Source organism: Mesoplodon densirostris, chromosome 4, assembly GCF_025265405.1.
Source record: "Mesoplodon densirostris isolate mMesDen1 chromosome 4, mMesDen1 primary haplotype, whole genome shotgun sequence".
Taxonomy (NCBI): Eukaryota; Metazoa; Chordata; class Mammalia; order Artiodactyla; family Ziphiidae; genus Mesoplodon; species Mesoplodon densirostris.
Window position 1 is genome coordinate 14,202,595 of NC_082664.1, and position 27,947 is coordinate 14,230,541.

At 38.9% G+C, this 27,947-nt stretch overlaps 1 protein-coding gene across 2 annotated transcripts in view; it reads left to right on the top strand.

Annotated features, from left to right (window-relative positions):
• Nucleotides 1-27,947, top strand: part of RPS6KA5 (ribosomal protein S6 kinase A5) — a 191,371-nt gene that overhangs the window by 15,403 nt on the left and 148,021 nt on the right. The window contains exon 1 of one of the 2 annotated variants that reach the window (XM_060095728.1): nucleotides 14,187-14,233. The exons of the other annotated variant lie outside the window; for it this stretch is intronic. The gene's annotated coding sequence lies outside the window, so the exon portion shown is untranslated. Of the gene's footprint in view, nucleotides 1-14,186; nucleotides 14,234-27,947 lie in introns of those variants that run through there. 2 annotated transcript variants of the gene reach the window in all.

Sequence of the window (27,947 nt, forward strand, 5' to 3'; positions counted from 1 at the left end):
ATTAAAGGCACCAACATTCGAATTATAAGGGTCCCAGAAGAAGAAGAGAAAAAGAAAGGGTCTGAGAAAATATTTGAAGAGATTATAGTTGAAAACTTCCCTAACATGGAAAAGGAAATAGTCAATCAAGTCCAGGAAGTGCAGAGAGTCCCATACAGGATAAACCGAAAGAGAAACACGCTGAGACACATACTAATAAAACTATCAAAAATTAAATACAAAGAAAAAATATTAAAAGCAGCAAGGGAAAAGCAACAAATAACATACAAGGGAATCCCCATAAGGTTAACAGCTGATCTTTCAGCAGAAACTCTGCAAGCCAGAAGGGAGTGGCAGGATATATGTAAAGTGATGAAAGGGAAAAACCTACAACCAAGATTACCCAGCAAGGATCTCATTCAGATTCGACGGAGAGATTAAAACCTTTACAGACAAGCAAAAGTTAAGAGAATTCAGCACCACCAAACGAGCTTTACAACAAATGCTAAAGGAAGTTCTCTAGGCAGGAAACACAAGAGAAGGAAAAGACCTACAATAACAAACCCCAAACAATTAAGAAAATGGTAATAGGAAATACATACTGATAATTACCTTAAATGTAAATGGATTAACTGCTCCAACCAAAAGACATAGACTGGCTGAATGGATACAAAAACAAGACCTGTATATATGCTGTCTACAAGACACCCACTTCAGACCTAGGGACACATACAGACTGAAAGTGAGCAGATGGAAAAAGATATTCCATGTAAATGGAAATCAGAAGAAAGCTGGAGTAGCAATTCTCATATCAGACAAAATAGACTTTAAAATAAAGACTACTACAAGAGACAAAGAAGGACACTACATAATGATCAAGGGATTAATCCAAGAAGAAGATATAAGAATAGTAAATATTTATGCACCCAACACAGGAGCACTCAATACATAAGGCAAATGCTAACATCCATAAAAGGGGAAGTTGACAGTAACACCATAATAGTAGGGGACTTTAACACCCCACTTTCACCGATGGACAGATCATCCAAAATGAATATAAATAAGGAAACACAAGCTTTAAATGATACATTAAACAAGATGGACTTAACCGATATTTATAGGACATTCCATCCAAAAACAACAGAACACACTTTCTTTCAAGTGCTTATGGAACATTCTCCAGGACAGACCATATCTTGGGTCACAAATCAAGCCTTGGTAAATTTAAGAAAATTGAAATTGTATCAGGTATCTTTTCTGACCACAACACTATGAGACTAGATACCAATTACAGGAAAAAAAACCCTGTAAAAAATACAAACACATGGAGGCTAAACAGTAAGCTACTAAATAACCAAGAGATCAAAGAGGAAATAAAAAAATACCTAGAAACAAAAGACAATGAAAACACAATGACCCAAAATCTATGGGATGCAGCAAAAGCAGTTCTGAGAGGGAAGTTTATAGCAATACAACCCTACCTCAAGAAACAAGAAACATCTCAAATAAACAACCTAACCTTACACCTAAAGCAATTAGAGAAAGAAGAACAAAAAACCCCCAGAGTTAGCAGAAGGAAAGAAATCATAAAGATCAGATCAGAAATAAATGAAAAAGAAATGAAGGAAACAATAGCAAAGATAAATAAAACTAAAAGCAGGTTCTTTGAGAAGATAAACAAAATTGATAAGCCATTATCCAGACTCATCAAGAAAAAAAGGGAGAAGACTCAAATCAACAGAATTAGAAATGAAAAAGGAAAAGCAACAACTGACACTGCAGAAATACAAAGGATCATGAGAGATTACTACAAGCAGCTATTTGCCAATAATATGGACAACCTGGAAGAGATGGACAAATTATTAGAAAAGCACAACTTGCTGAGACTTAACTAGGAAGAAATAGAAAATATAAACAGACCAATCACAAACACTGAAATTGAAACTGTGATTAAAAATCTTCCAACAAACAAAAGCCCCAGACCAGATGGCTTCACAGGTAAATTCTATCAAGCATTTAGAGAAGAGCTAACACCTATCCTTCTCAAACTCTTCCAAAATATAGCAGAGGGAGGAACACTCCCAAACTCATTCCACGAGGCCACCATCACCATGATACCAAAACCAGACAAAGATGTCACACACACACACAAAACTACAGGCCAGTATCACTGATAAACATAGATGCAGAAATCCTTGACAACATACTAGCAAACAGAATCCAGCAGCACATTAAAGGGATCATACACCATGATCAAGTTGAGTTTATCCCAGGAATGTAGGGATTCTTCAACATACACAAATCAATCAATGTGATACACCATATTAACAAATTGAAGAATAAAAACCATATGATAATCTCAATAGATGCAGAAAAAGCTTTTGACAAAATTCAACACCCATTTATGGTAAAAACTCTCCAGAAAGTGGGCATAGTGGGAACCTACCTCAACATAATAAAGGCCATATATGACAAACCCACAGCCAGCATTGTTCTCAGTGATGAAAAACTGAAACCATTTCTTCTAAGATCAGGAACAAGACAAGGTTGCCCATTCTCACCACTGTTATTCAACATAGTTTTGGAAGTTTTAGCCACAGCAGTCAGAGAAGAAAAAGAAAGAAAAGGAATCCAAATCAGAAAGGGAGAAGTATAACTGTCACTGCTTGCAGATGACATGATACTATATATAGAGAATCCTAACGATGCTAACAGAAAACTACTAGAGCGAACCAATGAACCTGGTGGAGTAGCAGGATGCAAAATTAATGTACAGAAATCTCTTGCATTCCTATACACTAATGATGAAAAATCTGAAAGAGAAAGTAAGGAAACACTCCCATTCACCACTGCAACAAAAAGAATAAAATACCTAGGAATAAACCTACCTACGGAGACAGAAGACCTGTATACAGAAAACTATAAGACACTGATGAAAGAAATTAAAGACAATACAAACAGATGGAGAGATATATCAAGTTATTGGGTTGGAAGAGTCAACATTGTGAAAATGACTATACTACCCAAAGCAATCTGCAGATTCAATGCAATCCCTATCAAATGACCAATCGCATTTTTCACAGAACTGGAACAAAAAATTTCACAATTTGTGTGGAAACACCAAAGACCCCAAATAGCCAAAGCAATCTTGAGAAAGAAAAACGGAGCTGGAGGGATCAGGCTCCTGGACTTCAGACTATGCTACAAAGCTACAGTAATCAAGACAGTATGGTACTGGCACAAAAACAGAAATATAGATCAATGGAACAGGATAGAAAGCCCAGAGATAAACCCACGCACCTATGGTCACCTTATCTTTGATAAAGGAGGCAAGAGTATACAATGGATAAAAGACATCCACTTCAATAAGTGGTGCTGGGAAAACTGTACAGCTACATGTAAAAGAATGAAATTAGAACACTTCCTAACACCATACACAAAAATAAACTCAAAATGGATTAAAGACCTAAATATAAGGCCAGACACTATCAAACTCTTAGAGAAAAACATAGGCAGAACACTCTGACATAAATCACAGCAAGATCCTTTTTGACCCACCTCCTAGAGAAATGGAAATAAAAACAAAACTAAACAAATGGGACCTAATGAAACTTAAAAGCTTTTGCACAGCAAAGGAAACCATAAACAAGACGAAAAGACAGCCCTCGCAATGGGAGAAAATATTTGCAAACGAAGCAACTGACAAAGGATTAATCTCCAAAATATACAAGCAGCTCATACAGCTGAATATTAAAAAAACAAACAATGCAATCCAAAAATGGGCAGAAGACCTAAATAGACATTTCCCCAAAGAAGATATACAGATTGCCAACAAACACATGAAAGGATGCACAACATCACTAATCATTAGAGAAATGCAAATCAAAACCACAATGAGATATCTGCTCACACTGGTCAGAAAGGCCATCATCAAAAAATCTACAAACGATAAATGCTGGAGAGGGTGTGGAGAAGAGGGAACCCTCTTGCACTCTTAGTGGGAATGTAAATTGATACAGCCACTATGGAGAACAGTAGGGATGTTCCTTAAAAAACTAAATATAGAACTACCATACGACCCAGCAATCCCACTGCTGGGCGTATACCCTGAGAAAACCATAATTCAAAAAGAGTCATGTACCACAATGTTCATTGCAGCACTATTTACAATAGCAAGACATGGAAGCAACCTAAGTGTCAATTGACAGGTGAATGGATAAAGAAGATGTGGCACATATATACAACGGAATATTATTCAGCAATAAAAAGAAATGAAATTGAGTTATTTGTAGTAAGGTGGATGGAGCCAGAGTCTGTCATACAGAGTGAAGTAAGCCAGAAAGAGAAAAACAAATACCGTATGCTAGCACATATATATGGAATCTGAAAAAAAAAATGGTTCTGATGAATCTAAGGGCAGGACAGGAATAAAGACACAGACATAGAGAATGGACTTGAGGACACGTGGAGGGGGAAGTGTAAGCTGGGACAAAGTGAGAGTAGCATTGACATATACACACTACCGAATGTAAAACAGATAGCTAGTGGGAAGCAGCCGCCTAGCACAGGGAGATCAGCCAGTGCTTTGTGACCACCTAGAGGGGTGGGATAGGGAGGGTGAGAGGGAGATGCAGGAGGGAGGGGATATAGGGATATATGTATGCATATAGCTGATTCACTTTGTTATACAGCAGAAACTAACACAACATTGTATAGCAATTATACTCCAATAAAGATGTTAAAAAAAAAGTATACGGGAGGATTGTGTAGGTTATATGCAAATACTACACCGTTTGATGTAAGGGGCTTGAGCATCCTCAGATGATTTTGGTGGAGGAAAAGGCTCCTGGAACCAATTCCCCTGTGAACACCAAGGGACGACTCTAAATGCTTCTCTGTATTGATCCTAAAGTGGAGAATTCTGAGAGGCATCCCGTAAGTTCCTCAAAAGGTCCACATTAGATTGAGTTGATAATGCATCCTTGTGTTGGCTTTTTCTTTTTCTCTCTTTCACTCTCCTGAGTTCTTCCTCACTCCTTCTCACCGGGATTACCTTGCAAATAAATCGCTTGCTCATGAGTCCCGGCTAAGGCAGTATCTAAAGTGGCTCTAGAAAGCATACCTTGGATGGGACATTGGAGTGGATCACCTACGGGTGAGACTGCAACAAAGACACATTGCTGGCGGTAGTGGGGGGTGAGAACCTCGGCGTGTGTGACAGAACAGTTACTAAGACCCCCACTGCAGGGCATGGGGATTGGGACTAGCACCGCATGGAAGGTAAGTGTTGGGTTATGCCATGGCTCTGGGACTTGAGTGGTATGGGAAGTGGTAATTGGAAAGACTGAAGTTGACTGACCTATTTTACCTTTGGAAACCTTGAAAACAAGAAAATGGCAGGCTTAGATCAGCTAGTCATCAATGCAGGGCACGCTGGGAAAAGAGGGCCTCTGTGGCAGCATTTGAGAAGCTCCTCATCGCCTGCAGCCATAGGACAGATGATGCTAAAAAAGCAGGCCCAGGATTTTGTCCTAAGGGCGGTAGAGCTCTATACCTTCTTGGGGTTTGTTTATACTGTGTCAGTTGAGCTACACTGGAATTCCATTTCCCTGAACTCCCTTCTGGGCTCTGGACATTTTGAGGGAGATTTAAAGGTGGAAGCGAAGCAGCAGCCATATTTCTTTTACATATGAAGGTTGGCACTAGACTCCCACACATTGTTGTTGATCTGCTGTGTCATAGTGTTGGTGTAGCGCTTTAGCCAGGCCTCAGCTCTAGCCAGGCTTGCAGCTCCTTTAGCTCCTGTTGGATCACCTCTGTCAGCTTCTTAGAATCCTGGGCCAGTGTGTGGAACTTTTCTGCAGTTACCTGCATCATCAAAGTTGGAGGCACATAGGTAGTGAGAGACAGACATGGGTTCTTATTTGGTTTCATGGGTTCCAGCTTGTCTTTGGGATTCCAGTTTCTCTTTGCTCCGTTCCACCTCTTATCCATCTTTCCTTTCCAACTGTCTACCCTGATGTCTTCAGGCTCGGCTCTAGATGCAGAAGCAACAGTCTTACATAGACTGTTTACCTCCCATACCTGTGTGAGGTTAAACTGCTATATAAGTTACTCATTCTATATGGTTCATAATGGTTCTGCCTCTCCTATACACTCTTGATAGGTATTCAGGGCGAAAGTCAGTGCCCCAATGAGTAGGACCCTAAGATCTCATATGGGAACATCTGGGTGGATAAGCCTGAGAATCTTGAACCCCTGAATTTCCCTGAATCCTCTGGACAGGCAGAGTCAATGCCTTGTTAGATGAGAACAGCCTTCTCTTGTTTGGAGACCATGCAAAGATCCCATTGAGGTGGATGCCTCTCAAGATGATGCACGTTCTCCTTAGAATATGTCCCATCCCTTATCTCTGTTGCCTCCAGAACAATAAATAGACGCAACCTCAGCATAATCTAATCAGGGAGAAGATACTCAGGCAAATAATTCCAGGTCCTGGCTAATATGTACTGATAGGAACAGGAGGAGCATGCAGGGGGCTTGGTGGGGGCTGGATCTTGAAGGTATTGGACCAGGAGTGGCAGAATAATAAGACTGGACAGGGGAGAATTTATTAATATAGGACCACTATCCATAACTCAGGATTTAATACCCTGGTAACCTCCTCCTAATATACTGCTGGGATGGTTTCTTGAAGCTTGGACATGAATATGACCTACAATAAAGTAGATAAATATGCAAGAACTGCTTTGGCAGAGTATTTAGGTCAGAAGTCTCAAGAGGATATTAGAGTGGATTTATCATGTGAGACTGGAGAACACACTTTCAGACCATGTTCCTTAGGAGGGTCCAAAGAAAACGTCTCATTCTCTAAGGTAATACAGAATGCACTGTTGAAGGGAAACTGGCTGAGGTTGATAGGAAATGCTTTCATGGAACTGGGTTCCCTAGTATTCATAGAAATGATGGGGTTGTGGAATAACAGAGGCCACATCGTGTTACTTACCATCAGGGGCAAGGTGGATGTCATTGCCATCATGGGCCAGAGTGGCATTCAGGGTGCCCTGACTCACCGAGCTCTGAGGTTATGGCTAATAGGTCATGGGGCCAGAAAGATGGACCACCAACCAGGATGTTACTTGTCTTGTATGATTTAGACCTTAGGCTCTGATGGATCTTAGCCTTCAGTTGCCTTGCCTTTGTTGGACTATCGTTGCTGCAGATGCCTCTTGAGCATTGTTCACTAGGTCAGAAGTAACAAGAAAAATCCTAGTAAAGCCCTTGAGCTCAAGATAAGCTCCTCCCTGTCACTATTAAGTAGTACCAACATTAGTTCATCCTTTAAGACTCAATGACCAATTGGGAGATTGAGGTTGACATATATACACTAATATGTATAAAATACATAACTAATAAGAACCTGCTGTATAAAAAAATAAAATACAATAACAAAGTAAAACAAAAAAAGACTCAATAACCGATTTATTTATTTTCCAGCTTTATTGAGATATAACTGACATATAACACTGTGTAAGTTTAAGGTGTACAGTGATGATTTGATACATGTATATTCAATGACTGATTTACATTTAATGGAAGCAGGAGGGGATCTGAGTTGCACTCTGTCAGTTGCCTCTGAAGCACCGCCTCACATCATCTTCATACTCTTGCATGCAGGCCTTGACTCACTTTGCCCCAACAGTGTCTTACCTCAAGTGTACTCACTTTTCCTCAAGTATACATCTTTTCCTTTCTGCTCCAGGGCTTCTCCAAGGTCCACCCAGCAGGAGATACAGGTAGGAGGGCACAGAGGCTTGTTTAGCCTGGAAGTACCTGGAAGTTAATGCTCCCCCTAGGGCAGCCCTTAACCAGAGGGGGCAGGAGCCAGTGGAGAAATGCTTTTCCCTGTCTTTGCACAGACAGTTCTAAGAGCTTTCCAGTCATTCCTCAGAGAGTCTTGGCAAGATTGATCTCCAGTTGCCCAGAGCAGTGAGCGTCTCAATAAGGTACACTTGTATTGACTCCAGCTCCTTTCCAGTTTCAGCCTCCTTTGTCCTTCTCTTTCCAAAGAAATGACCTATTTACAGGTCCTTTTCTGATTCTCTGTCTTTGGGAGGAACTCAGGCTCAGACAGGTACAATTGTTGTTGTGTGTGTATGTGTCTGTCCATCCATCCATCCATCTGCCTACCTACTGTTCATGCATCCATCCACCCACCCACCCACCCAATCACAGATTACAAATAAGGGGCTTAGAGGGGTAAAAATAATTGCTCACCACAGCTTTAGTAAATGGTAGAACTTGCGTTCTAAACTGAGTTCATCTGAATCCAAAACAGGTTCTCTTCTTCCTTGATTATACTGCCTCTCCACCTTTGAGGTGAAATCAATAGGCCTTAGGTAGCTTGTCCGTCAAAGTCCTCAGTGAGCTGGCCCTACCTGCCAGCCCATAGGGGTTGCTGAGAGTTCTCTAGTCTACAGGTTGTGCCATGAATGTGCCCATCCCTTTGTCAATAAGTTCCTCTCCTTTTCCTGGGATTCACTGTTGGGGGATGCACCCCTCACCGTTTATTTGAAAAATGTCTGTGTACTTTCGTTTCTGTTTCTTTTCTGAGTTCAGTCAACTCTTGTTTCCTTTCTTCCTTTTTTGGTTGTTGTTTGTTTGCTAATTTCTGTTCCTAGTTTTCGTATTTCTGCTTCAGGACTGTTTTTGTTTTGCTTTTTTTCCATGTTTCAAATGCTTGTGTGAAGATTTTAATTCAGTTCGGAGTGTTGTGTTACTGTTTTCTTCAGCTTTGTGGCTTTTCTTTTGGAAGGGGACGGGTTTATCAGCTGATATGCTTTCATTAGCATTTTCTGTTTTTTTTTAACAGTAGTTTTCTGTGTCTGTGCCCTGCTTTTTGCTTTCTTGCATCTGTTCATTCCCTTCTTAGAGAATTCCATGGCACCTTCCTCTGTGCTTTTTGGATGGTGTTAAGGGAGGGGGTGGGAGAGCTCTTGTTTCTCTTTTGTTTCTGTGGGATCCTTAATTTTCCCCTCTTGTCCCCTTTCCCTTCACTGCCCTGTTTCCAAGGGCGCCTCCCCTTCTCTGTCTGGCTTGCCCTCAGAAGCTGTGCTTCCCTGATTTCTGTCGGATCCCACTGACTCTCAAGCCTCCTTCCTAGCCAGCACTTTAAAGTACCGAGTCCTGACCTGCGTGTAGTATTTTGGCTTTTATTGTTGGACCCTCTCTGGGGATGATTTTTGTCTTTTTTGTCTAAGCCCTGAGTGCCCCTCTACTCATTTTCAGTGGCTCTTATGTGTCCCTCCCTGTCTCTAAACCTGCAGACTTGCTGTGGGGTTGGTGGCAACTCTATCGAATTTGATCTGTTTTTCAATTACAGGTCTTTTAAAGGTTGTAGTAGTCTTTGTCCCCTGGTGCTGCTGAAGGCATGGGTCATATGTGGTTTTAAATCCTCTTTGTTGGTTTTATGGTGTTGTGTTTTTTGTTTGTTTGTCTTTTTTGGGTTTTTTTTTAGGGTGAATGAGATTTGAAATCCGGCAGCTATCATTATCCCCCCAGCCCAGAAGTTTCTCTGTACTTTTAAAGACTCAGCTCAAACTTTACCATCTTCTCTTCTTTGAAGTCTTCCCTGATAGTTTTCCAGTTTCCGTGCTCAGATATTTGCTACTTCCTTGTGTTCCTAACTCCTTTTACCTCTCTTTAATTACATGTGTTATATTGCATTGTAGTTATATACTTGTTTGTCTCCCCATCAAATTGTGACTGTCTCCAACAAACCACATATTTCTTTTTTGTGATACATAGTGGTACCCACTAATTGGATTAATTTACTTAGAATAGAAACACAGTCAGTAGATGAATATCACCTCTATCCACTATGAATACTGTGCATACTTTTGAATCATATTGATCTTCAGTTTTAAAAGAAGATAAGAATTAGAAAATTTGAATAATGATCAGGTTTATATTATAATAATACTAAAGTTTAAGGTAATAAGGTTACCACTTTCTCCCACAGAGCTTATAATGTTGATTGATTTTTGAAAATTGAAATGTCTTTCATAAATACTTTTTCTAATATTGCTGAATAGTTAAAAGTCTGGAATCTGAAATGATTCATGGTTTCTTTTTTTAAAAGAGTATCTGTGAAAAGATTCTGCAAAAATTTTTTTAATGGATCATTTTAATGTATAAGTGACTTTCTACCTTTTTGATATACAAGATGTATTTTATGTGCTGTGTGGCTTAAATTCCACATACCTATTGAAAAGACAAATTTGATTCTTAAATGTACAGTACTGAATTAACCTGATTGATTTTGGGAACAAGAGTGTCAAAATCCATCTTCTGCTCAGTTGTTGCTACTTTTTAGCACCCTGCAAATATCTGGCTTGTGCTTTGTTTTGTATCTGGTTTTGAAATAAAGAATTTGACAGTATGGGTGTTATCCTTAAGGAAACTGGGTAGGTGAAAATGAAGACCCTTTACATGATAATTATTAAGTATTCTATTGATAAAAATTTGTTCTTCTTTCTTGCCTAACTTTTCAGAACATAAACATTTTTAAAGTGAGGGCTGTTTCTTCTCAGACCAAGGGATCCATTTAACCCATTTGTTATTTATAATACTACATTTGCTATTGTGGGCCATGATTATTAGATGCAAAAATCAAATAAGATTTTAAAGATTAAATAAGAGATCTGTAGGACTTCAGTGTAGATTTAAAAAAAAGAAAGATTTCATCCAGAATTCCCTGTAGAAATATACTGTTATAAGCAGCAGGCATTGTCAACATAGTACCGCATCAGTTCACTAATGTACAGGTCAGAAGGGAAATTTGTCTCTAAATGAATTTGTTCAGAAAATAGATTTGTTAGTTTTTTATATTCTGAAACTAAAAAGGAAAAAGACAAAGGGAACGGGATGGATAGTCATCTGATATTTGTGTGCCATAAGGAATAGGCGTTCTTTTCTTTTTTTTTTTTTTTTTTTTTTTTTTTTTTTTCTGGATAATCAAGATGCAATTTATAGTAGGTTTCAGGGACCAAGCCTGATGACAATGCCACAAATCAGCAACAAAAATGTAACATTTGACTCTAAGTCTTTTTTTTTTTTTTTTTTTCCTTTATTTTGCTTTGCCTGTGGAACTCCTATGAATCTCTGGGTATTTTTTAATTTCCTCTTTGATTTCTTCAGTGATCACTTCGTTATTAAGTAGTGTATTGTTTAGCCTCCATGTGTTTGTATGTTTTACAGCTCTTTTCCTGTCATTGATATCTAGTCTCATAGCATTGTGGTCGGAAAAGATACTTGATACAATTTCAATGTTCTTAAATTTACCAAGGCTTGATTTGTGACCCAAGATATGATCTATCCTGGAGAATGTTCCATGAGCACTTGAGAAAAATGTGTATTCTGATGTTTTTGGATGGAATGTCCTATAAATATCAATTAAGTCCATCTTGTTTAATGTATCATTTAAAGCTTGTGTTTCCTTATTTATTTTCATTTTGGATGACCTGTCCATTGGTGAAAGTGGGGTGTTAAAGTCCCCTACTATGATTGTGTTACTGTCGATTTCTCCTTTTATGGCTGTTAATATTTCCCTTATGTATTGAGGTGCTCCTATGTTTGGTGCATAAATATTTACAATTGTTATATCTTCTTCTTGGATTGATCCCTTGATCATTATGTAGTGTCCTTCTTTGTCTCTTCTAATAGTCTTTATTTTAAAGTCTATTTTGTCTGATATGAGAATTGCTACTCCAGCTTTCTTTTGGTTTCCATTTGCATGGAATATCTTTTTCCATCCCCTTACTTTCAGTCTGTATGTGTCTCTAGGTCTGAAGTGGGTCTCTTGTAGACAGCATATATATGGGTCTTGTTTTTGTATCCATTCAGCCAATCTGTGTCTTTTGGTGGGAGCATTTAGTCCGTTTATATTTAAGGTAATTATTGATATGTATGTTCCTATTCCCATTTTCTTAATTGTTTTGGGTTCGTTATTGTAGTTCTTTTCCTTCTGTTGTGTTTCTTGCCTAGAGAAGTTCCTTTAGCATTTGTTGTAAAGCTGGTTTGGTGGTGCTGAACTCTCTCAGCGTTTGCTTGTCTGTAAAGGTTTTAATTTCTCCATCAAATCTGAATGAGATCCTTGCTGGGTAGAGTAATCTTGGTTGCAGGTTTTTCTCCTTCATCACTTTAAGTATGTCCTGCCACTCCCTTCTGGCTTGTAGAGTTTCTGCTGAGAGATCAGCTGTTATCCTGATGGGGATTCCCTTGTGTGTTATTTGTTGTTTTTGCCTTGCTGCTTTTAATATGATTTCTTTGTGTTTAATTTTTGACAGTTTGATTAATATGTGTCTTGGTGTATTTCTCCTTGGATTTATTCTGTATGGGACTCTCTGTGCCTCCTGGACTTGATTAACTATTTCCTTTCCCATATTAGGGAAGTTTTCAACTATAATCTCTTCAAATATTTTCTCAGTCCCTTTCTTTTTCTCTTCTTCTTCTGGAACCCCTATAATTCGAATGTTGGTGCGTTTAATGTTGTCCCAGAGGTCTCTGAGACTGTCCTCAACTCTTTTCATTCTTTTTTCTTTATTTTGCTGTGCAGCAGTTATTTCCACTATTTTATCTTCCACCTCACTTATCCGTTCTTCTGCCTCAGTTATTCTGCTATTGATCCCATCTAGAGTAATTTTTATTTCATTTATTGTGCTTTTAATCGATGCTTGATTCGTCTTTAGTTCTTCTAGGTCCTTGTTAACTGTTTCTTGCATTTTGTCTATTCTATTTCCAAGATTTTGGATCATCTTTACCATCATTATTCTGAATTCTTTTTCAGATAGACTGCCTATTACCTCTTCATTTGTTAGGTCTGGTGGGTTTTTATCTTGCTCCTTCTCCTGCTGTGTGTTTTTCTGTCTTCTCATTTTGCTTATGTTACTGTGTTTGGGGTCTCCTTTTTGCAGGCTGCAGGTTCGTAGTTCCCGTTGTTTTTGTTGTCTGTCCCCAGTGGCTAAGGTTGGTTTAGTGGGTTGTGTAGGCTTCTTGGTGGAGGGGACTACTGCCTGTGTTCTGGTGGATGAGGCTGGATCTTGTCTTTCTGGTGGGCAGGTCCACGTCTGGTGGTGTGTTTTGGGGTGTTTGCGGACTTTTTATGATTTGAGGCAGCCTCTCTGCTAATGGGTGGCGTTGTGTTCCTGTCTTGCTAGTTGTTTGGCATAGGGTGTCCAGCACTGTAGCTTGCTGGTCGTTGGGTGAAGCTGGGTGCTGGTGTTGAGATGGAGATCTCTGGAAGATTTTCGCCGTTTGATATTATGTGGAGCTGGGAGGTCTCTTGTGGACCAGTGTCCTGAAGTTCGCTCTCCCACCTCAGAGGCACAGCACTGACTCCTGCCTCCTCAATTTGGGATGATTTGTTGTCTATTCATGTATTCCACAGATGCAGGGTACATGAAGTTGATTGTGGAGCTTTAATCCGCTGCTTCTGAGGCTGCTGGGAGAGGTTTCCCTTTCTCTTTGTTCTCACAGCTCCTGGGTCTCAGCTTTGGATTTGGCCCCGCCTCTGCGTGTAGGTCGCCAGAGGGCGTCTGTTCTTCGCTCAGACAGGACAGGGCTAAAGGAGCAGCCTCTTCGGGGACTCTGGCTCACTCAGGCCGGGCGGGAGGGAGGGGCACGGAGTGCGGGGCGAGCCTGCAGCGGCAGAGGTCGGCGTGACGTTGCACCAGCCTGAGGCGCGCCGTGCGTTCTCCCAGGGAAGCGGCCCCTGGATCCCGGGACCCCGGCAGTGGCAGGCTGCACAGGCTCCCGGAAGGGCGGTGTGGACAGTGACCTGCGCTCGTACGCAGGCTTCTTGGCGGCGGCAGCAGCAGCCCCAGCGTCCCACGCCCGTCTCTGGGCTCCGCGCTTTCAGTCGCGACTCGCGCCCGTCTCTGGAGCTCCTCCACGCGGCGCTCTTAATCCCCTCTCCTCGCGCACCAGGAAACCAAGAGGGAAGAAAAAGTCTCCTGCCTCTTCGGCAGCTCCAGAGTTTTCCCGGACTCCCTCCCGGCTAGCTGTGGCACATTAGCCCCCTTCAGGCTGAGTTCTCGCCGCCAGCCCCAGTCCTCTCCCTGCGCTCTGACCGAAGCCCGAGCCTCAGCTCCAGCGCCGCCCGCCCCGGCTGGGGAGCAGACAAGCCTCTCGGGCTGGTGAGTGCCGCTCGGCACCGCTCTTCTGTGCGGGAATCTCTCTGCTTTGCCCTACCCAGGTATGTGGGGAGTTTCTTGCCTTTTGGGAGGTCTGGGGTCTTCTGCCAGCGTTCAGTAGGTGTTCTGTAGGAGTTGTTCCACGTGTAGCTGTATTTCTGGTGTATCTGTGGGGAGGAAGGTGATCTCCGCGTCTTACTCTTCCACCATCTTACCCAGCATAGGCGTTCTTTTCAATAATGTTTTAATTGGAAGATCGTTTTCTTTAGTTCTACTGTGTGATATTTTTTTACCTGTACTAGTCTATATATTTGCTCTTTTCAAAAGAAATGCTAAGCAAGCCGCATGGATCTAGAACTGTGCAGTAATTTCTTTGGAAACATTTTAGTTTCAGGTGGACATTGCGAGAAGACATTTGACCCTGCTATTTTTAGCAATGTCCCCTGTAAACCATTCAAAAGATTGTGAACAAACCACTCTGATCTTTTGAGACAGGGCCTGAGACTTCCTATCCTTTTACTCAGTTATGATTACTATTAGTAGTAGTGTAATTCAGCTGGTGCTTTACCTGTGCATTCTCGTTAAATCATCAACTACCCTGTACAGTAGTGCTGTTCCAGTCTTTGTGTCACAGACGAAGAGGAGACTAAGGTTAAAGGCTTTGCTGTAGTTCACACATCTTGCAAGTGGCAAAACTGGGTGCGAACCTAGATATTTGCACTGCAGAAACTGTGCCCTGCCTAATACTTTTTTCACGACTGATTTTTCACCCTGCCCGAGAAGAACATACCTTGATTTATTCATTTATGTATTTCACATCGGGGGTGGTGTTAAGGACAAGGGGTGGTGAGGAACGAGGGTGGTGAGCCAAGGAAGAGAAGCGAATGCTTTTGGTTTTTTTTTAGGAATTGTCAGTTACTTTAGTTTTTTGTTTTTAAAGAGGTCATTTTTAAAAGCATGGATCTTTTCTGATATGTGCAGAGAACAGACACCCATTAACCTACCAACTACTGCTATCTAATCTTAACATTTTGTGATGTTGGGCTCCTATCTGTTTTCCAAGAAATTGTTACTAATTCCGTTGAAGCCTCATGTATCCTTCTTGATGTCATCTCCCCTTTGTCTTTCTTTCCAAAAGTAACCATTACCCTGAATGTAGTTTTTGCATCACAATTATGTTTCTATACTTTGACAACATAAGTATATGTACATAAATTACAGTACATAATAATATTTTGCATGTCTTTCTCTTTACATAAATGATATCACATGATATACACATCTTTAGTAAACATATACAGATCCTTATTATCCATATTATATATATTCTTCGTTGCTACCATTACAAGTGAGAGTTGTTTGTATGGACATCTGTAACTTTTATTAATTTATTTTGATTGCTCTATGGTATTCCACTGTATGATTATATCATACTTTCTTTATTCATTGTCCTGTTAATGGGCATTTAGGGTCTTAATTTTTTACTGTCATGTTTACTGTGGCATTGTTTATGTGTCCATATACATATGTGCAAGAGTTTCTCCATAGCAGTGGTCCCCAACCTTTTTGGCACCAGGGACCGGTTTCGTGGAAGACAGTTTTTGCACGGTCGGGGGCGGGGATGGTTCAGGCGGCAATGCGAATGATGGGGAGCGATGGGGAGCGATGGGGAGCAATGGGGAGCGACGGGGAGCGGCAGATGAAGCTTCGCTCGCTTGCCCTCCACTCACCTCCTGCTGTGCCGCCCGGTTCCTAACAGGCCGCAGACCGGTACCAGTCCATGGCCCGAGGGTTGGGGACCCCTGCTCTATAGTGTATACCTAGGAATAGAATCACTGAGTTGTGGGTATGCACAGCTTTCATTTTATTCACTATTGTCAAGCTGCTTTCCAAGTTGATTGTGCCAGTTCATATTCCCACTGACAGGACACGAGGGTTCATGTTACTTTGTCAACTTTTGGTTTTAAGTTTTTAAACTGATTTGATGGGGTAAAATAATCTCTCTTTTTGGATTATCATTTCCCTGAATGCTGATAGGTTTAGTAGAATTCTTGAAAACAATAAATAAAAATGAGGCAAAACAAAAAAAAATTAGATTTCTTGACCATTTAGTTTCCCTCTTCTGTGAAATTCTCTGTCCTATCATTTACCCCCTTACTTAAAAACATTTTTTTTAAATTGGATTGTTTTTCTCTGTTTAAAAGGAGTGCTTTATGCTGCATTTCTTGTGATTACATGCCCTGTGTCCCTAACTTCTTAAACAGAATATTTTGGTTATAATTTAACCTTTTTAAAAATGACCATGAACCACATTTATTGTGCTGTGTTTTGACAGCAATGCTGAAGGTATGTGAGACTATTGGTGTTCTCATACTCAATGCCTTAGACTGCTGTGCCTTTTATATTTACTGTTTACTTTTATAGTACTTTCTTTTTCTTCCCATGTTTCTTTTCTTCTCTTGTTTCCCTTCTTGATGCTTTCAATGCATTTCATTGCTTTTCTGCTGTCTGATTTTAGTTAAAATTATCTGGTTGAGGCTCTGAGAATTATGTTGTCTTTCGGGAAGTGAAGGTGCTGTGATGAGCTACTTTCCTCAAATCTGAGAGGGCTCTCTGAGGTCTGTTCCAGCTGGGGGCTTGTATTTGAACTCTGGGTGGCTGTATTTCCTGAACAGTGGCCTCTAGATTAGTGTGAGCATTGCTGTACCTTATCAGAAGTGATGATAAGCTTTTGAGACCATCATGTATTATTGTAAGTCAACATGAAAATTATCTTTTAGAATTCCAAAATAGAACTTTCCAAAGTAAATTTTCTTCTCTTTTGGGTTTCTGAGTGTTGTTAGAGCAGAATTGAAAAATCTTTCTGATGTTTCTGTGTTGGGTTGGGCCTCTACTCTGCTTAACATTTCTTGTTGAGTTTTTATCTTCCCGTTGGCTGATCTGAAACGTTTTTATTCCCCTATTGCTTTGGACTCCTTATTGGCATTAAAGTTCTCTGGGGACAGGGATTCTGTCTTTTCTTCACATTTGCATCTAATCACCCAGAATAGTTTCTGGAACATGACAGATACTCCGATATTTGAGAACATGTACAATGGAGTGAATTCCACCTTCCTTATTTTTTGTAACAAAACCGGGCTTAGTTGACTTAAAAGATTTATATTTGTTTCAGTCACTTTCTTTCTGTCTCAAATTATCTGCATCATTTTCTGTCTTTTCTGGTTTTTTACTGTGGTTAAGGATGAGTCTGGTCCAAAGTGTATTCTATGTAGTTAAAAAAATTATTTAAACTATGGAATACACTAAAAAAATATATAAAATATATGTAAAGTACCATGAATAATGCTACAGTTGTCCAAGAATCTATCACCTAGTTTATGAAAAAGAATATTCCTTTTGAAGTACCTTAGAGTCTATTCCCCAATTCCACCCTTCCTTTTAAGAGGGGTAATCATTATCTTGATTTTTGTGTTAATCATTCTCTTGCTTTCTGTAGTTTTATCATATATGTAGATCTCTAAACAATGTAAACATAAAATCCTGCTATATTCATTCCTCTGCAACTTGAGTGTTTTCACCTGGCCTTTTGTTCTTGAATTGATCTATGTTATTGCATGTAGGTATATTTCATTCATTTTTATGGCTTTAAACTATTGCATGTATAAAGAACACAATTATTCTACTGTCAATGAACACTTAAGTTGATTTCTTTTTCCTATTAAAAGCATTATTGCTATGAGCATTTTTTGGTTACATTTTTCCTGGTACATATGTATAAGAGTTTCTTTAAGCTATATACCTGGAAGTCAAGTATAATACTGATTTTTTTCAAAATTGTTGTATTAATTTATACTCTTATCAGCAGTGTATAAGTAATCTGTTTGTTCTTCATTTTGCCCAGCAGATTTTGTCAGATTAAAAAAAAAAATCTTTGGCAGTATGGGAAGTGTGAATCTTACTGTGGTCTCACTGTGATTTTAAATTTACATTTCCCTCATTACTAATGAGGTTGAACATTTTTCATAAGTTTATTGGCTTTTTAGATTTCTTTTTCTATGAAGTGCTTGTTTGTGTCTTTTGCCTGATTTTCTGTTGGGTAGTTTATCTTTCTTTACTTTTATGTAGGAGTTCTTTATGAATATGAATTGTGGAGAGTATCCTTTGCCAGTTATATATATATTTATATATACATAAATATATATAATTTATATATACATAAATATATATAATTTATATATACATAAATATATATAACAAATACAATACAGTCTCCAAGGTGACAAACCTGGTAAATTATGTGGTTGAGATTTGAAACTAGGTCTTTGAGCTCAGAAGCACTTGCTTTCCTTGAAAATTCTCTGTACCTTCCCTGCACATTTACTGTGCTATGTCTTTTTTTTCTTATCTTTTCTTTTTTTAAAAATTGAAGTATAGTTGATTTACAATACTGTGTTAGTTTCAGGTATACAGCATAGTGATTCAGTAATTTTTGCAGATTATATTCCATTATAGGTTACTACAAGATGCTGGGTATAATTCCCTGTGCTCTAAGGTATATCCTTGTTGCTTACCTATTTTATACATAGTATAAAATAGTAGTTTTTATCTGTTAATCCCATACCCACCCTTAATTTGTCCCTTCTCCCTTCCCTCTCTCCTTAGGTAACCACAAGTTTGTTTTCTATATCTGTGAGTCTGTTTCTGGGTTGTTTTTTTGTGGTATTTCTTTAATATGGAATGTACATTTTTGTTAAAACTCCCTCAGTTCTGCAGGGCCCATAGAAGTCAGGAGAAGCCTTTCCTCATGTTTCAGCTGGATATGATCTCTCCTTCCTCTGACTTCTCCACATTTTGGCAGTAGTGCATTTTATTTGGTATTATAGTTGTTTATTGGTAATGTTTACTCTATTAGATAGTAAGCTTTTGGGGAGCTGTTTTCTTCATCTTTGTTCCCCAGTGCCTATCATAGTAATAATTGGCATGAGAAAACTGGTTCCCAGGACCTATTATAATAACTGGTAAGAGAAGACTCAACTACAGTGGTTTAAATAAATAGGATTTAAATTTAAAAAAACCCTACATAACAAGGAGTCTGGAGTCAGGTACCCCACGCCAAGAATCCAGGCTCTTTCTGTCTTTCTGCTCTGCTGACTGCAGTATGTGACTTTTGTCCTCAGTGTTGACTACTGATGTTGCCTATCCACATTCAGATAGGAATATGGGGCAAGAGGATAACACTTTCTGTTTGTGAGGTGTTTTCTTCCTATGTAGGATTTGAAATCCTCTTCTTTTTTGTATGTTTTGGTTTTGGCCATACGGTGGCATGTGGCCATCCTTCTGCAAGGGAGGCTGTGAAATTGAATATTTATTCTCAACCTCTCAAGACAAGGAAAATGGTGGTTGAGAGTGGTGGTATGTGGACCAGCATATAGTATCTGCCACAGAGAGGACTCCACGAATATTCTGTATTTTAAAATTTTTATCAAAAATAACCCATGTAAATACTTAGTCAAATAGCACTATAAAACAAAATCAGCAGCCGCTGACCCTTATCTGCCATTCCATTTCTGGATTCTGCTTTGTTCTAATGTTGTCTACCAATTTAAAATGACATTTTACAGCTCTTGAGTCATCAATTTTAGACCTCCTTTATTTCTTTGCTCATCTATTTTAATGAAGTTGTATTACAATTCTGGTTGAATCCATATTCAATCTTTAATGGCTATGTAAACATCCATAGCTGAGCCAAGTATATTATGTTTTTGTTTCCTTCCTTGTATAAATTTTTTGTTTTTCCTGGAGCTAAATTACCCCAATCTCTCCATTTATTTACTTTTCTTTGAGTCTCTAAGTGTTCCCACTTGTTTTAACAGCTCTGTTAATTACTTTTCTGTATGGTTTTCTGTAGTTGAGATAACCTATGAGCTCTACTTTTGTCCAGAAGACATTCCTTCTGGAACCCTCTGTCCTCTTCCATCTGGATTGTTTACTCTCAGCTACTCTGTACTTGTCTTCATGGGACTTTCGTTCAACTATCGTCTTGAGCATGATGTGCCTAGTCCGTTTTTCTAGATCTTGTGGCTTTTTCTTAAAGATTTTTTGGATCTTAAAATGTCTTGATTATGTTCTCATATGTGTGATAGGTTTCTTGTTTACCTTATTGTTTGGGAGAATTTTTATTTTTGGAAGACTAGGATATAGGAAGGTCTTTACCATCTTGAAATTGGAAGTCAATAAATGATTTCTGTTCAGTGAATTACAGCAACAGTTAATGTATATTGTGCACTTACTATCTATGTGGCATCATTCTAAGTGATGTAGTACATTCATTATCTTATTATCTGTACAATATCTGGTTTGGGTCAAACACTGCCTTTCCTAAGAATTTTTAATATTTTAACTCTTTGTATCCCCACAGCAAATCCTATAAGGCCAGTAGTATTAATACCCTCACTTTACAGATGAAGGTAGAGAGGTACAGAGAGAGGGGTTAGGCAGCTTGTCTGAGAATGCACAGCTAGTAAATGCTGCCTGGATTCTAACCTACACAGTGAAATTCTAGGCCACTGCTGTTCTAGACAGCTCTATACAGTGCCTATATGTAATTAGAACTGGTTAGATATTTGTGGAATAAACATTTTAAAGTATACTCTGGGTTTTATTTTTTTAATTAAGATGGTATTTTTATAGATATACTTTTTGGCTTAGCTGTTGACTACTGTTCTTTTCTTTGTGAAATCTTAATATTTTTTATTCTCCCATTATTTTCAGAGTCAATTTCAATATCATAAATGAAGCTAGCTTAGTAAAGTGGAAAGCTACTTTTTAAAAGCTAGTATGTTTTTCATCCACATTTTAATAGTTATAGAAAATGGAAGGCAATAATAAAGCAAATAATGGGAAAGCAAAATTGAATTTTTTATGTCATTTCCCATGAGGAACCTATGGGTGTTCAATTTTTTATTCTTGTAATATTCCTTTAAAATTCCCTTTTACTGACATACAACAAAGAGTGAACAAGTCTTTTCTGTGGTTAATCTTTCACTATGGATGTCCTTGAACTTTTTTTTTTAATGGTTATGCTTATCAATGTACTATTGTTCAGATACTATAGCTACTTTAAAACTTGCCTTTTTACTTTGCAGGTGTATAGCCCAAATTAGGGAATGACGATAAATACAAATTAAATAAATACCTTACTTTGTGTTTACTACCTCTTCAGGTATGCTGATGTATTTGTGCTAAGTAAGCAGATAATTAATAACATCTAAATATATATTTACATAGACATCTGAGTATAAAAAACATAAGCCTGTTTGTGCATGTGTTCATTGTTCCCTTTATTAAAATCCATACAAATTCTATTCATTAGGGTATTATGGATACAGTCATCTTCCATAATTTAAAGTTGGCAATAGCTTGCTTTGGCCTCAGCTAAATTGTTTTCTGGGAACTCTAATTAAAGCATTTTAGTTTCTGTCACTTGGCCAACTAAAATATTACATATATTTGACAGTGTCTTTATTCTCATATATTTGGATTTACTACATGTTATTTAAATTTCATTAGAACACGATTTCTTTGATTTTAATACAATCTAAATAGTTTTCACATGCTAGGAAGTACATTTCCTTATTTCAGTTAATGGAAATATTTAGGAATGTTTCAGGTTTAAGATGAAGCCTCTATTATACAGATTTCTGGTTCTCCTGTGGCACAGGTAGGTCCATTTGTGCTTGGGTAGAGTCATTTGACTAGTTCTGGACAAGGAAATTGATCAGAGGTTACGTGTAAGACTTCAGGGCTGGCGCATTTAATTGCCAGTGTGACACCCTTCAAAGATTTTATTCCCACTGCTTCATCATCTCTCAGTACTCTAGATGGTGGCTTCTCTGTGATCCTGGGTATCATAGTAAAGAAGACATGGAACAGAACCCTAGGTAACCCGTGATGGACATGTAGAATAAGTGAGAAATAAGTGGTTGTTTTAAGCCACTGGGGGGTACTATGTTGCTGTAATATAATTTAGATGATTCTGAGCAATAAAACTAAAAAGGAAAGCCTTTTATGAGGCCTCTCAGAAACTTTTAAGACTATGAAGCTGCAAATAATCCACGATTTTTTAAGAGAAAAGGGCTAGTGGCATTTAGCTTTGCATTAAGGATCAAGCAGAGATGAGATTGGAGGGTTTTAAACTTTTGTGACATCCTCTAAGACAGCGGTCCCCAACTTTTTTGGCACCAGGGACCGGTTTTGTGGAAGACAGTTTTTCCATGGATGGGCAGGGGGGATGGTTCAGGTGGTCATGCGTGCGATGGGGAGCAGCAGATGAAGCTTCGCTCGCTGGCCCACCGCTCAACTCCTGCTGTGCGGCCTCGTTCCGAACAGGCCACAGACTGCTACTGGTCCGCAGCCCAGGGGTTGGGGACCCCTGCTCTAAGAGACTCACAGACCTAGCTTGAAACTTTGTTTGCCTTGTGGATTTTTTGTTGTTTTTTTGAAACTCCAGAAATGATACTTTAACAATGAACAAGGATACATATTCCAGGTCTGGTAATGACAGTTGGCCTGATTCTAAATCTCCATATACACCCTCCCCCCACCACCCCTCAAAAAACCCCGTATCAATGAGCTCAAATCAAACCACCTGTGACCCATAACTTCAGCTTTGCTGAGAGGTGGAGAATACCATAATCTTCAGGTGACGTCTAAGTAGGGAAAGAAAAGAGCAGCAAGTTCCAGTGGAGCTCTTGTTGCAGCAATCCTATAGGGGCATAGAGTGGGAGCGGGTAGTCTTAAGAGACTCTTGAAAAAAAGAAGAGAGAGGCACAGAAAACTTAGACAAAACACAGGCCACAGTCAGCCTCAAAAGAGAACGTGTCAACAGCATGTGCCAAAATACTTATTCCCATCCTGGGACTTGGTAGCTCCCAGCTTTGGCGAAGGAAAAGGGCTTGAAAGTGAGCAGGATCAGAAGTGGCAGCATTAAAGAAGCATCATGTCTAGAGGAGAATAAATATGGAAGGGGTGGGCACCCTGGGAATGTGGCCAGTGAAGAGAAAAAAAGAAAAGGAGAAAATTACAGATCTTGCAGAAATAAAAGTTACCCAGCATCCCACCCCATCATCCATGAAACAAAGTGAACCTCACTAAACTGATAGGACCCTCTTATACTAGGAAGCTTGTATCCAAATACCTAGAAATAGAAAAAAATGTAATATAAAACTGCTGTAAAAAGAAAACAAAATACAAATCAAACATTCCAGGTGGTGCAAATTCTCCCCTAAATTATGCAGAAGAAAAGCAGGAATGCAATACTTCCAACCGAATAAATATCTTTAGAAAAGCAGTAGGTGATGTTGAAAAAAACCCACTTGAATCAGAGATTCAAAAACTAAGAAAGAAATGGGCAAAAAACCAAGAAGGAAATGCAGTGAGAGTTGATTGAATTCAGGGGGAAAAAAGTGAAGGAGAAGACAATCATATCAGAAATGAAGACTAAATAACAAAGTCCTCAAGGAAGAATAGAGTCAAGTGAAAATTTAATAAGAGCCATTAAAGAAAACCAGGGAAACAAAAATTTTAAAGTTAGATACAGAAAGAAAAAGAGGCCAGAGAGAAAGTAGTTGAAGTGCAAGACAGACAAAGTTGTAACATGTGTAACTGGATTTCTTAAAGAAGGAAAATAAACTATCTAAGGAACGTAATTCCAAAAATAAAAGAAGACTTGAGTCTACATATTGAAATGGGTACTGGGAGAAATTAATAATGATATAATGATCAGCTCTGAGACATATCCCAGTGATACTATTAAACTTTAAAGATACATTCTCAGAGCTCCAGGCCAAAAGATGAAATAATTTGCACAATAGTAGGACAATTAGCTGACATCAGACTTCTCAAAAGCGACCAAGACAACACTGGAGCAACTTTAAAAAAAAAAAGAAACATAAGGAAAGAAAGTGCACATCAAGAATTATATTCGGCTTCAAGATTAAAGCTATAGAAAAGTTTTGAGTATTCAAGAACTCAGAGAATACCTTACACAAGTAGTCTTCCTGAGGAATATGCTGGACAATGGGTTTCATCCAAACAGACCGGGGAAAAGTGCTGATGATGAACACTTAGTATTTAGTTAGAGAGCTGATACTGAAACAAAGATGAGGGCCACAGATAGAGGAACATTTTATAAGCCTTAAATTATATTGTTGATATAACTATTTGTAATTTGTATTGCATAAGTAGGCTTAGACCATAAGTATGTGTTCGTGTTTGTTCCCAATTTTAGAGTTATTTTCAATTTTACTTGAGGTCACAGCAAAAATCTAGTTCTTTGAGATGTAGAATGCAGGAGCAGAACTAAGAAACAGCACACACCATGTAAACATTTTCAAATCCAAGCATTTATTTCCAAGCATAAAAGGTGGTGGGAAAGAGGTATGGGACCTGACTCCTCAAATTGCTCAGCCTCGGGCTTCCCTGGTGGCGCAGTGGTTGGGAGTCCGCCTGCCAATGTGGGGGGCGCGGGTTCGTGCCCCGGTCCGGGAGGATCCCACATGCCGCAGAGCGGCTTGGCCCGTGGGCCATGGCTGCTGGGCCTGTGCGTCCGGAGCCTGTGCTCCGCAACGGGAGAGGCCACAACAGTGAGAGGCCCGCGTACTGCAAAAAACAACAACAACAACAAAAAATTACTCAGCCTCTTTTTCTGCTTCAGCTGCTACCAGGTATCCTCTAGCTGCTGACATTCTGATGTTTCTTGGGTAGACACAGGGAGGTGAGCACACAGGTTGTTTGATGAGAGGTGGCTTAGTGATAGCATGGCAGATTATCTAGAGACATGGAGGTTACTGATGTACTTCACATTCCATTGGTTCAACATTGTAATATTTGGGTTTCATCATTCATAGTTAGATCATTACTGTTGTACTTATCATATTCTTATTTTTCTGGGTGAGTTGACCATATGCCTTTTGGTTCATTTATGGTGACTTAAGCCAGTAAATAAGAAATAAGATCAAATAATTTCACATACAAATAATTCTTTCATTAGGAAATTGTAAGCAAATGGTTATACACCAGCTGAATGAAGAATCCCTTATGATGTTTTGAAACACACATATAACATATGTATACAACATAAGCCTTGTATACAGTGTAAGTTCATATACATACAGCATAAGTATTTGTATAGCAGATTTAATATATATAAAATGATATAAACATGCATATCCTAGCTCTGTTCATGAAAGAGCCTAGAAGGCAAGATATTCCAGTAGCAATGAACACACCTGGCACCCAGATCTTGGTTTCTAATATCATTTCCCCTTAAAAGGAATCAAGGCTACTTAAGAGAAAGCAAGGAAGTGCTTAAAAAAGAAAGAAAAGAAAATGAAGGAGTCATGTCAGAAGGACAGAGAAGCCAGTTTGAAGCTGCTTTCACTGACCAAATATGGGTCAATTTGTGCATCAAAATAATTAAGGGCAAGAATGAAGTTTAGGTCATTGGAAAAATAGTCATCTATGAATAGTCTGGTGATAGATAGGAAGAAGGGAGGATTCTTCTCAGTACAGTGCTGACTGATAAACATGGAAGGAGTGGAAAAGTTGGAAAATTATTATTTTGTAATCATTATAGTAAAGATTGGTTCAGGCAAGACTCATCAATGGATGCTAAATTTAGGTGCAGGAGTTTGATGAGGAATAGGGTACTTTAATGGCCCTGATTAGTACCTATATAAAGGAGAAACTGGACAGCACCTTGACTAAGTGATCGAAAAAGAACGTCACCAATGAGGAACAGACTGACATTGTATGCTTCTGGTTGTGTTACCCTGAGAAGCACACATAATTTGAGTAGTATTCTAGCTGGTCATGCATAACTTGAATCATGAGGAAATTTCAGTCAAACTGAAAATTCTATTTAAACAAACACATCTGTTCTTCAAAGAAAGTCAGTTATAAAAGACAAAGGTTGAGAATGTCTTCGAGATTAAACAAGATTAAGGAGACATGATAAAATAAATGCAATATGTGATTCTATACTGGACTTTGTATGCAAGAAAAAAAATGCTATTAAAGGATGTATTAGGGTTCTCCAAAAAAACAGAACCAATAGGATGCATATAAATATAGAAAGAGAGTACCATAACGAATTGGCTCGTATGATGTGGAAGCTAGCAAATCTAAAATCTACCGGGTAGGCCGACAGCCTTGAAACCCAGAAGAGCCAATGTTCCAATTCCAGTCGAAGGCAGTGTGCTGGAGAATTCTCTCTTCCTTGTGGGAGCCTGGTCTTTTGTTCTATTCAGGCTTTCAACTGATTGAATAAGGCCCACCCACATTATGGAGGACAATCTGCTTTACTCACAGTCCATAGATTTAAATGTTAATCAAAAACATCATCATAGAAACACCCAGAATAATGTTTGAATGATCAGATATCTGGGCACATATATGCATCTCCTTAAACCTTACTTAATCTCCAAATAAACAGAATAATAAGATCATACTTCCAGCTAACATTTTACAACTATCTTGTGTACAATGGAAAACACAATAACCCTCTCCTCAGAAGAGGCTTCAAAGTCCTGGAGTGATGTTTACTCTTCTCCTTGATATCCAGTAACTTAAATACTATGAAATATATTTAATACTTTATATGTTACATGATAAGGGGATAAGAGAGGGAAGAGAATAAAAGACACTTGTTTTATACACACACACACAAATATATTACTAATAAGATAACAAGGGAGAAATTCTCATGATAATTACAGTCTTCATGGCTGTAGCTGGTCACATGGTCTCTTCACCACTGACCTTCAGGAATGTCCCAGAAAAGAGCTATAGTGTTGTAACTATCCGTACTGGACAGAACCATCTGTAAACCAGGCCTGAGTCTTGTCTTTTCTGTCTCCTGATCTTAGGGAACTCCCCATGAGGCCACAGATGCAGGCTGGGAGAGAGAAGGCGGTGTGGCAGGAGTGGGGACTGCAGGCAATTGGGCCACTTCTTCAGGGAACATATTTGTGCCTTCAGTGCCTGCTCTGTCCCAGTCTCATGTACGTCACTTCCGTTTGATGATGGAGCGTTGCTGTGCATTCACCTTTATGGAGGGCAAAGTACACCAACTTAAATATTAATCTTACCCCATAACACCATCATAGAAATACTCAGAATAGTGTTTGACCAAATATCTGGGCGCTCTGTGGTCCAGCCAAGTTGACACATAAAATTAGCCATCACAAAGTACATCAAACAACTGACAAGTCAGAATAGGGACCATAGATTAAAGTATTTTATCAATATTGAACTTTCTGAATTTGATACCTATACTGAGGTTACTTAAGAGAATTTTTAGGAAAAACACACTGAAATACTAAGGTGTAAGGACTCGTGATGTGTGCGAACTATTCTGAGTTAAATCAGAAAAAAATAAGTAACGTGTGTGTATATGAGTGTATGAATAAGACAGGAAACAAATGTGGCAGAATGTTAAAAATTAGTGATTATGAATATGAAAGTTGTCTATTTTTGAAGCTTTGGATTGTGAAATCATTTTAAAATAAAATAAAAATTTTAATGTTCAGGAAGCATTATAAAAACAATTATGTTTAAGAGGCACAAATGATCTGTACCTTTTTACATGGCAGCATAATTTTGCTCATACCCTTGTCATGATTGCTCAACCTGGCTTCAGGGGAATGGGTTACACTCTTCACCTTTGAAATAAGAAAAGGAAGGGTCACAGGGGAGCATGTTGCTATAGAGTTCTAG